An 11427-nucleotide genomic window follows, 5' to 3' on the forward strand; every position below is an offset into this window, starting at 1 on the left:
CTCTGAGGTCTCCCTGGGGCCTTTTCTTCTCCAGGCTGAAGAGCCCCAACCCTCCCAGCCTGTCCCCGCAGGGGAAGTTCTCCAGCCTCTAATCATCACTGTGGCCTCCTCTGGACCTGCCCCAACAGTTCCAGCTCCTTCTTGTGCTGGGGGCCTCTGAATGAAAAATAAAAATGGAAATGAAAACTAAGAAATGAGAAGTGAAGTTTGTCTCAGGCTCCCCTGGCCGTGGGCTGCGTGGAAGGGCTGCATGTGCCAGGCAGGCACCAGGGCACTGAGTCTGGCTGGCTGCAGGAGGTGCAGGATGAGGCTCTGCCTCTGAAGCCCCAGGACTGGATTGCTCTTCCTTGCGCTTAGGGCCCTTCTGGCCCTGTATCAATGTGCCTCCTAAGCTCACAACATCTGGGGGGCTTCTTCAGACCTACCACACAAACAACTTGACGTGACAAGCACCAGGGCCACTCCACCGAGCCCCAGCAGGGCGGGAGGCAGCTTCAAAAACCATCTCCCAGGGCAACAGGGGCTGACCTTTTGTTTCGCTGCAGTGTGCTCCATCACCAGGATAAACAAACGCAGCCTGGCCCTGGGGCTCCCGTTCACCTTTCCAGGACCGTGCCTCTGTCACAACCTGTTTGAAAACCACCCCTGGACCCCAGGAGATGCCTGTGTCATGGCAGGACAGCCCATGCCCACGCCAATGCCAGGAGCTGCAGGGTTCAAGGGCAAGGGCATGGTCAGGCTGCTGGTGCTGCTGCTGGACCAAGGGGAAGAGAGTTTTGGTCCAGTTTAGGCTTTCCTGGAGCATTTCATCTGCAGGCAGGGGTACGAACTTCTCTCCTCGCAGCTTTTGCTCTCCTGGCCCAGGGGCAGCAGCTCTTGCTGGAGTGTCCATAAGGATTGTGCAAGTCTGTGCCAGTCCCTGTGCCCAGAGAGACAGGTGCAGCACCTGCCTGGCACTGTGGATGAGTGTGGGGAACCAGAATGCGATCCCATGGGATGCACTGATGTCATTGCTACCTAGTGACAAGCTGGTGGGAAAAAACCCAGACCTGTCCCTGGAGAGTATTTGCCTATCCAGAGCACACCTTTGTGGGTGGGGAGAGGCTGAGGACATAGGTAGCCTCTCCTTCTGTAACCAATGTTGAGGCTTGAAGGGTTGAGAGGGAAGGAGAAAAGCTTCTTGCAAGGTAGAAACTGCCTGAAGCCCCAGGAGGACCTTCATTGCCAGGTATGGTGCCTGGTCAGCCCTGGCTCCCCCAGCCCAAGCAGTGGTCACTGCAAAGCCAAAACCCCCAGACATCATCTTCCTGGATATGGGAGAGGAGGGGGAGCAGACCCTTCCCAGCCCCTGTTATCTCCTTCCCAGTTTTAGGATGCAGAGAGAAAGTGTGGCTGATTCCTTGCCCACCTGCAGCTGGTGCCCACCAGCCTGTTGCACAGCAGCCTGCCCACTTCCTCGCCAAGAGCTGCAGAAACCCCTGCTGGAGGACCAAGCAGCCCAGTGTCATCCCTAAGACGTTTCTCCAGCAATACCTACAGCCCCGGGAGGCAGCAGTGTCCCTCCCCAGACCTCCAGAGCCCTCCCTACTGTGCTGAGCATGGGCTCGTGTTTGCAGAAGGCTTCTCTTTGTCTCCCCATTCCCACCTGGTGTGAGGAGTCTTTGCTATCCTCCCACCACCTCCCTGCAGACACTGGGGAGAAGCTGCAGGAGCCAGGCTGGGGTGGGAGCCTGGTGGCACTGTCACCCAGCTCTCATGCCCGCAGGGACAGGCTGGTGGGGAAAAGGATGGCTATGGGGACATTGCCACCAGGGCTGGCTAGGGCTTACCCCGGGGCTGCTGCTGGCAGGAAAGGGCCTTTGTGCCAGCCCCAAGCTGATCTCCACAGCTTTGGGCCCTCTCAGTCAGGCTCAGAAGGGAGCTGATGTCTCAGTAAGGAGGAACTCATCCTCTGGGGAGCCTTGTGGGAGCAGGGGCTGCAGAGGAGGAACAGAGCAAGGGACAATCCCCAGTATCAACTCAGCTCTTATCAGACCCTGGAGAATCTTCACAGGTTAGCTAACTGGCAGTGGGCATGCCTGGGTGCCCATGCTGGCCAGAGGACAGTGCCAGAGCAGTTTTAGGGACCAGAGAACTTACAGCTTTCCTCCTTGGAAGGATTTCTGGCATGCCTGAAGAGGAGCTGCCAGAGTGGTCAGGGCCTGTCCCAGGCTGCCCAGGGAGGTGGTGAAGTCCCCATCCCTGGAAATGTTGAAGAAAGATGTGGCCACAGCACTTGGGGCCAGGGTTTAGTGGCCATGGTGGTGCTGGGTTGCTGGCTGGACTGGATGAGCTTAGAGACCTTTTCCAGCCCAAACAGTTTGGTGGTTCTGTGATCTTCCCCCACTCCCCGAGAGTGCAGCAGCAGGAAGCACCCAGCTCTGGCGCCTTAGCACTACTCAACATCTCCATCATTGCCTCAGGCCCAGCAAGTGTGGCCACTCTTGCTCAGACCCTCCAGGCAGGAGAGCAGGCAGAGAAAGCAGGAGTGGATCAAACATCATCAGCCAGGATCTCACCCAGACTGAGCCTTCAAGTGCCTGGGGGTAGCTCTCTCCTTGTTCCACTCGACTGTCTTCAGGGAGCATCAGCCCTGGTGAGAGAGAGAGCTCTGCTCTCCCTGCCCCAGCTCTTCTAAAGCACTTAAACCCTGAGTGCTTCCCTCCGTGGGCCTTTGATCCACCTCCAAAGCCAGAGCAGATCTGCCATGGGCAAACACTCAGGGAGCCGATCCCTGCGGAGGCATCCAGCAGCGGGAACGGAAACTTCCAATTGCAAAGCAGCTGGGCAGGGGGGAGCCCCGCTGGGGGCGTTGGGCTGCTGCTTGTGCTCCTTTTCCTCACAGACCTGAGGAGAGGGGATGGGACTGCTGCAGCTCCATGCTGAGAAGATGGGATGGGGTGGGACAGGACAGCTGCAGCTCCATGCTGAGGATATGGGATGGGATGGGAGAGCTGCAGCTCCGTATTGAAGGAGATGGGAGAGCTGCAGCTCCGTGCTGAAGGAGATGGGAGAGCTACATCTCCGTGCTGAAGGAGATGGGAGAGCTGCAGCTCTGTGCTGAAGGAGATGGGAGAGCTACATCTCCGTGCTGAAGGAGATGGGAGAGCTGCAGCTCCATGCTGAAGGAGATGGAAGAGCTGCAGCTCCATGCTGAAGGAGATGGAAGAGCTGCAGCTCCATGCTGAAGGAGGTGGGAGAGATGCAGCTCCGTATTGAAGGAGATGGGAGAGCTGCAGCTCCATGCTGAAGGAAATGGGAGAGCTGCAGCTCCATGCTGAAGGAGATGGGAGAGCTGCAGCTCCATGCTGAAGGAGATGGGAGAGCTGCAGCTCCATGCTGAAGGAGATGGAAGAGCTGCAGCTCCATGCTGAAGGAGGTGGGAGAGATGCAGCTCCGTATTGAAGGAGATGGGAGAGCTGCAGCTCCATGCTGAAGGAAATGGGAGAGCTGCAGTTCCATGCTGAAGGAGATGGGAGAGCTGCAGCTCCATGCTGAAGGAGATGGGAGAGCTGCAGCTCCATTCTGAAGGAGATGGGAGAGCTGCAGCTCCATGCTTGCTGCACAGCACAGTGAGGTGGAGAATACAACCATGGATTGCAACTCTGGAGCTGCTTTCACAGAATCATGGAATCACAGAATCGTTTTGGTTGGAAAAGACCTCTGTGATCATCATGTCCAACCACCAACTGGTCCCCTAGGGCTAGCAGTGTCCATGGCTGCTGTGGCTTCAAGTGCTGGTGGCAGACTGAAAGCACTGCAGCAGTGTGCTGGCAGATCAGGGGACAGTCGTCAGGACACAGTGAGATGGCTGGAGGTGGTGATGCCACCAACTGCTTGTGATGGTGAGAGCAATGTGGAGCAGCAGTGGTGTTGCCAGAGACACCTAGGACCAAAAGATCCTGTGTGACCTGCCCCAGGTGCCCCTGCTTTGGCAGGAGGTTTGGGTTCAATGATCTCCAGAGGTCCCTCCCAACCCTCACCATTCCACAATCCTATGAGGTGAGTGGGGAGATGCCTTCAGGGCTACTTGAGCTCCTCTTCTCTCCCCCCGGCAGAAAGGCTCTCAGGAGGCTGAGGAGGAGATGTGTGTCCTGCAGAGCAGCTGCAGGCTGGGTGTGAGCAGGTGGTGCCACAGGCTGGGCTGCCCAGCGCGTGGCTCTGGTGCCCGGGCAGATCAGTCCCCTGGCAGGTGTCAGCACATCTGTGCTGTTCCCTGAGGTGCCTCCAGCCCCATCTCTGCCTCGAGGGGAGTTCAGCATCGTCCCCTGGTTGCTGCCAGTCTGCTGCTGCTTCCAAGCAAAGGGAGGGGCAAGGCTGAGAAGAGGACTGAGGAAGAGACCAAGAGAACGGTGTTGCTCCTGGACTACTTGTAGCTTCTAGGACACTTTGCTTGGAGCATCTGAGAGCTCCATCACTCCTTACTTAAGGTCATAGAACCATAGAGTTGGTTTACTTGGAAAAGCCCTCTGAGGTCATCTCTTCCAATCAGCAACCCAATGCCACCTTGGCCACTAAACCATGTCCCCAAGAGCCATGGCCACATGGTTCTGGTACACCTTCAGGGATGGGGACTCCACCACTCCCCTAAAACTTCCCACAGCATGCAGTCATCTGGCAGAACGAAAACCTTGGAGGCCTTTTCCCAGGTGGGAAGAGCAAAGTGGGTCAGGACAGGCTTCCTGGGAGGATGGGAAGCCTTTGGGCCCAGTTTGCCATTTGTAGGGCTTAGGGTTGAGAGGGTTTTGCCTTTTGAAACGTGGAAGGGGAAGTGAGATCTCTGCTCGGCCTGTGGGAAAGGGCATCTTCCAAACAACCCCTCGAGCTGGTACAGAGCCAAGGGTGGCATGGGCACCACCAGCTGCTGCCAAGCACCAGGACCCCCCAGGGATGGGGTTTAGGGTTGAGGGCTTGGGTTTGTTTGTTTGTTTGTTTCTCTTCTGAGATGTGGAAGGGAGAATGGGAAAGAAATTGTTGGCAGTGAGGGTGGGGAGAGACTGGCACAGGTTGCCCAGGGAGGTTGTGGATCACAGAATCTGTGAGTCTGGATCCACAAGCTCCCTGGAGGTGCTGAAGACCAGGCTGGATGAGCCCTTGAGCAACATGTGCTGGTGGGAGGTGTCCCTGCCCATGGCAGGGGATTGGCACTGGATGGTCTTGAAGGTCCCTTCTAACCCAACCCAGTCTCTGAGGCCATGAATCTCCAGAGCCCTCCCAGCCTGACATCTCCACCTGCCCTCGGCTCACAATTCCAGAGCACTGCTCCCAGTGCTGCTGCTGCTAAGCCAGTTCCTTCCCTCCCTCCTTCCTGACACAGGGAGATCTTGCTCCAGGTTGTCTTTGCCACCTCAGACGTCTGCTCAGAAATCTCCTGGCTGACCTTGGCCCTTCTTTAGTCCACGTTTGGTAACTTTCCACTGCTCCCAGCTCTGGCCTGCCTGTGCTGGGGTAAGAGCAAACTGGTTGTGCTGGGCAGGAACCACTTCTTGTCCCCAGCTGGTTCCACCTGGTAGCCCACCGTTACGAGTGAGTGCCCAGCTCCCCAGCCCTGCCCCAGCTGGGCTCTGGGGTGCACTGGCCTGGCACAGGCAAGGTACAGCAGGCAGGATGCCTCAGCACTTGCCACCCCCCTGCAGTTTCAGCTCCAGATTCTCCTGGTCCCAAGTCATTTGGATATCCCCCAGGCAGGTGCCAATGGTGTCTGCAAGGAGCAGACTCTCCCTGCTGTTCCCAGGGTGTTCAGTATGGAGAAGAGATGTGCCCAGGTGGGCAAGAAGGGCACCAGCAGCCTGGCCTAGAGCAGCAACGGTGTGGCCAGAAAGACCAGGACAGGGATTGTACTCCTGTGCTCAGCACTGGAGAGGCCACACCTCAAAGCCTGGGTTCAGTTCTGGGCACTGAGGGTCTGGAGCAGGGCCAGAGAATGACAACAGAGCTGGGGAAGGGTCTGGAGAAGAGGGCTGGGGAGGAGCAGCTGAGGGAGCTGGAGGTGTGCAGCCTGGAGAAGAGGAGGCTGAGGGCAGAGCTCATTGCTCTCTACAGCTCCCTGAGAGAAGGCTGCAGCCAGCCAGGAGTTGGGCTCTGCTCCCTAGTTTCAAGTGATGGAAGGAGAGGAACCAGCCCGAAATTGTGCCAGGGGAGGGTTAGGTTGGAGAGAAGGAAAAATTTCTTTGCTGCAGGAGTGGTCAGGGACTGGCACAGGCTGCCCAGGGAGGTGGTGGAGTCCCCATCCCTGGAAGTGTTGAAGAAAGGTGTGGCCATGGCACCTGGGGCCAGGGTTTGATGGCCATGGTGGTGCTGGGTTGCTGGCTGGACTGGATGATCCTGGAAGGCTTTTCCCACCCAAACAGCTCTGTGGCTCTGTGACTCAGTTATCTCGGTGCCACAGCAAGCACCTAGCCAGTGAGTGGCAGCACCTTCTTCTCCTGAACATGGGGTTGGGTCTATCCCATCTTCTGCTGAAGACACCCTGGATTTGGCTGGGTCCTCTAGCTGTTGACTGGGACTGGGCTTGGCTTGGCAGGGAAGTGGGGAGCAGGTGTAAGTGTGGTGAAAGACAACCAAGAACAACAACTATGCAAACCCAAGTGAGCTTGCAGCTCCACACCTTGGACCATGGTTTCTCTTGCCAGCCTGAGGAGGTGATGCCCACCACAGCCCCTGACACCCTCCATGTGGCACATGGAACATGCTCTGCAGTGACTGTCCTGTTCCAGCACAGGATCCATCCCCCAGGGGTGCCACCCAGCAAGGGTGATCAGGGCACATAGCATCATCCCAGGGGCTTTGGGATGTTCCTACCTCAGGAAGCAGCCTGTCCTGATGTCCTGCCACCCTTGCCCACATCCTGTGGCCCCATCCCTGTGTCCTGGACTGCCTGGGTCACCCCTACAGTGTCTCCCACTGCTGCTGACCTGCTCAGTGCTTCGAGCTGGAGTTCACAGCCAGGCCAGAGGGGCTGGAAAACTTGTTGGGGATGCAGCAAACTCACCCTTGGTGTCCTCTGCTCTCAACCTGCCTGGGGCCACGTCCTTGTGCAGATGAAGGGGAGAGCAGCAGCCTTCTCTTTTCCAAGGAACATTGAAATCTGGCTCCTTCCACTGCTGTGCCCCAGATAAGCCTCCCCTCAGGGTTTGGTTATTAGGAAACTTCCCCCTCCTCCCAATCCCTGCGCTCTTGAACCCGGAGGAGAAGGAATACTTGAGCAGGAGCAGCTGTACCCACCTGGGGTCAGAAACCCATAAAAGTCGTGCAGGCTCCATTGACCAGGAGAGCTGCTGGGCCCTGAGCTGCTCTGGAGACCTGCTCTGACCCCATGTTCCCCCTCCCCACTCTCCCAAGCTTTGGGACAAGGGGGGCTGCTGGCCTTGGCAGGGCAGGGGAAGGATTTGGCTGTGTCCTCCAGCTGTCAATTGGGATTGGGTTTGTCTTGGTAGGGAAGTGGGGGGGACATGCAAGAAAGGGGACTTCGGTCAACCATGACCAAGCAAGATGGCTATCAGGTGGGGCTGCTGTGAAGGGCAGGTAATGGCTCCCTATCAGATGCCTTTAGGGTGACCAAATAGCCGTGTAATGGGCCCCGTGCTGGAGAGGGCTGGGGGCCCTGGGGGCGCAGATTGCAGACTCGATAAGCCACCCCTGGGAGTTCAACTCCCATCCCTTCTTTCAGAGCAAAAGGAAATGCTTTCATCTTTTCAGCTGGCATGGTACCACCAGCTCAGCCACCTCCTCAAGGGCCCACACAGGTGGCTTGAAGACAGAAGACTACTGAGGGGCTGGAGCAGAGCCAGAGAAGGGCAAGAGAGCTGAGGAAGGGTCTGGAGAACAAGAATGGGAAGGAGCTGCTGAGGGAACTGGGGGTGTGCAGCCTGGAGAAGAGGAGGCTGAGGGCAGAGGTCATTGCTCTCTACAGCTCCCTGAGAGAAGGCTGCAGCCAGCTGGGGCTTGGGCTCTGCTCTCAAGGAACAGCTGATAGGACAGGAAGAAATGGCTTCAAGTTAACATCAGGGGAGGTTTAGGTTGGACATAAGAAACTTCTTCACTGAAAGGGTTGTCAAAGCCTGGGCCAGGCTGCCCAGAGAGTGCTTAATCCCCATCCCTGGAGATGTTTCCAAGAGGCAGATCTGTGGTGCTGAGGGCCATGGCTTGGCCCCAGCCTGGGTAGAGTTAGAGGATGGTCAGATGGGATTATCTTGAAGGGTTTTTCCAACCCAGACCATTCTGTGATTCTGTGATTCCAAACCCCACCCATTTACACAGTGACCATGTGCAGCCAGCACCAGCATCAGGCCACAGCCTGCTCAGGGCTGACCCTGAGCCCTCAACACCCAGGAGCTCTCTGATGGAGATCCATGGCATGGAGCTGCTGCAAGATCTATCCAGAGCAGGCAAGACTCCAAGGAGAGGAAAACAAAGTGGACATCAGCAACTCCTGCTCTGAGGTTTCCCCTTTAATGGTTTGGTTTTTGTTTTGTACATTCGTCAAACTGTGAACAATAAACACTGTGTGAAGGGCTCCCACCTGCTGCTTCTCCCATGGCTGTCTGCAGAGGTGAGGGGGGCCGTGGGCGACGCGGTGAGGGTGGCTGCTGGCACCAGCTCCACTCAGGGAGCACCACAGAGCAGGGCAGCAGCCCAGCTTGGGGTGGCCGGATGGAGTCAGGGGCTGGGGACAGAGAGGTGACTTGTGTGCAGGCAACATTTCAGCTAGAAAGGGGTGAAAGGCAGCACTGCCTGCTGGCCTGGGCATGGATCTCCTGCTGCAGCCCAGGCCACAGAGCTCAGCTGCCCAGCTGGTGTCTTGGACCACCAAGGTGGCCAAGTTCAGATGGGGAACTGCTAAGAAAAGCAGCTTGGGGCTGGGTGGAGGTGGAGCTCCTGGGTGGGTGGAAGGATCTACATCTACATCTTGTTGTTCCTCAGAGGAGGTAAAGGCTGGGTGGGCAGAGAAGGATGCCATGGCACAACGCAGCCCTAGGTTCTTGGCTGTGCCTGTGGGTGCTCTGCCGTGTGCCAGGTGAGGGTCCTGCCATGAAATATGCACAGAGAAGCTGGCGTGGGGGACAGCAGGGAGCCCTGAGATAAGGGAGTGAGGAGCTGCTTGCATGGGGAGCAGTGGCTGCCAGGGCTGCGTGAGACAGGGAGCTGGGAAGGGGTGGGTGACAGAGGGCACATGGTGACAGAGGGGCACAGGACGACAGAGTGGCACAGGGTGACAGAAGAAGCTGGAGAGAGCCTAGTGGGCTGTTGGGAGAGGTGATGCCAGCAAGGTGCTCGGTGTGGACAGAGCTGCTGTGCGCTGGGTGTTACAGCAACACCTCTGGTGCTGCCACATCCAAAAGTGGCAGCTCTGTTCAAACCCAGCTGGAGGGGCAAAGAACCACCTCCCCTGGGCTCTGGGGCTGAGGGTCCTGCACCCAGCCCCTGGGGTCTATTCTGATGGGGGTCTCGAGACCTTCAGTTTGACCTCATGGGGCCAAGGCCATGCTGAAAAGCAGCAGGACATGGCCCATCAGGAAGATCTGGAGCTGGCTTAAAAGGGCAATGGTGCTGAGCTTAGCTTCTCTCCTTTTGAATGCCCCTAATCACCCCACTCCACACCTTTTTCCACACAGAAGAGACTCCACAGGCCTGTGTGCCCTGAGCAAAGTCCTGGAGTGAGGAATAAATCCCTCTCTTGAAGTGAGAGCTTTGATCAGAGAGCAACCACGTGAGAAGAGTCAACTCTTGCTCTTGACTGTGTCTGTCAAAGCCCTTAGGAATCCCAAATCCCACTGCAGTCCACTTTGTGCCCAGAGAGGAGCCAGCATTAAAGCTCCCTCACTGTGCTGTGTAGGTCCCCTGTTAGTGTCTTTACTTGTCTTTGTCTTTGTCCTGCCCTCTTGCCCTCCATCCCAGCTCCTCTCCTTGCAATGTCCAAGCTCTCAGGTCAGATCGTTGCTAACAGGAGACTCCCTGCTAACCTCCTGCCCAGGTAGTGTGGATGGGAGTGGGAAGCTTCCCTGACTTTTCCAAGCTGAGCAGGGCACATTGTACCTGCCATAGCAGCAGGGAATCCAAGAAACCCTGGCCCAAGCATGGGGACATCCTGAGCCAGAGCAGATGCTGCTCAGCAGGGTGGCAGAGGACAGGGAGCTGTGACTGCCCTGTGCTGGGTACCAGCCTGCCCAGCAGAGGCAAGAGCACAGGGAGAAGGTGGCTTTGTGGGCACAAGAAGCAGACTTGAGTGGTTTGGTCTCCAGTGCTCTGGCTGAGGGGTGGCCACTCAGTATTGTCCCAGCTTGGAACAGGCCAACTTCATACCTTCACAAGGTCTTTGCCCCTCGAGCAATGGGTGAGCAGTGGGGTTTGTGCCAGCAGCATCTCACCGTTTCATGGTCCCACGTGTCACCATTTTGGCGGCTAGGACTAGTGGGCAGGAGCTGATGGGACCTGTACTCTGCAGGAGAGGGGCCTTGGTGAGGCATGTGCATTGCATCCGTGTTGGGAGAGGGGGAGAAGGTCCTTTCAGTGCACAGGCGAAAGCAGCCAGACACTGGAGGATGGCTGGGCAGGAACAAGTCACCACAGCCCAGCAGGACAGCTCAGGATGCAGGTGTGAAGATGTGGCAAGGTGAGTTCCTGTGTCACCTTGTCGCTGTGGCTGGGAGGTTGTTCTTGTCACCACAGCCCAGCAAGTGCTTGTCCTCAGGGTGGGCCCAACCACGCTCCCAACTCCCTGTTGTGACCCTCAAGCTGCCGTGGGCAGAAGCCACTGCCTCTTTGCTCGGTACAAGGGCACAGCCACAGCCTGTTTGAGCACCACCACGGCCGGGCTGAGGCTTGCCCTTGCAGATACCCTCTAAGTGGTCCCTCTCCTGCCCACAGACGGTGGGAGCTGGGTGGCAAAAGTCCCTGAGTGCCTCTGAGGAGAGGGCTGGACGAGCCTTCTGCTGCCAGCTTTGCTGCCTTTAGGCGCTGCGCTTCCCTGCGGAGGGCGGCCCCGGGAGCGGGGAGCCGAGGCTGCGGGGCATGCGGAGCCCGGGAGCACCCTCCGAGGGTGGGGCAGGAGAGGGACCGGGTTTCCACACCGTGTGCCGCCAGCTGGGGAGGGCTCGCCCAGACCCCGCGTCGCCCCGGGCAGGCGGCGGTTGAGCTTCCACCCGTGGGGGAGGTTGGGAGAGGAGCGTCGGGGCGGGAGGAAGGCGAAGCATGAGGTGCGCAGTGAGAGCAGGAGCTCCGGAGTGCGGTGGGCTTCAGGGGTCTGCATGCAGGGGGCTGTGGAGGCAGGCGGCGTCCGTGTCGCCGGGCAGCCCGCAGGACAGGGAGCGCTGCAGCGGGCGGCAGCCCAGCGGCCCCTCCTCGGCGCCCAGCGGCAGCGGCGGGCCCTGGCCGGCGCTGGAGCGGCCG

Source organism: Pogoniulus pusillus, chromosome 13 (assembly GCF_015220805.1).
Source record: "Pogoniulus pusillus isolate bPogPus1 chromosome 13, bPogPus1.pri, whole genome shotgun sequence".
Taxonomy (NCBI): Eukaryota; Metazoa; Chordata; class Aves; order Piciformes; family Lybiidae; genus Pogoniulus; species Pogoniulus pusillus.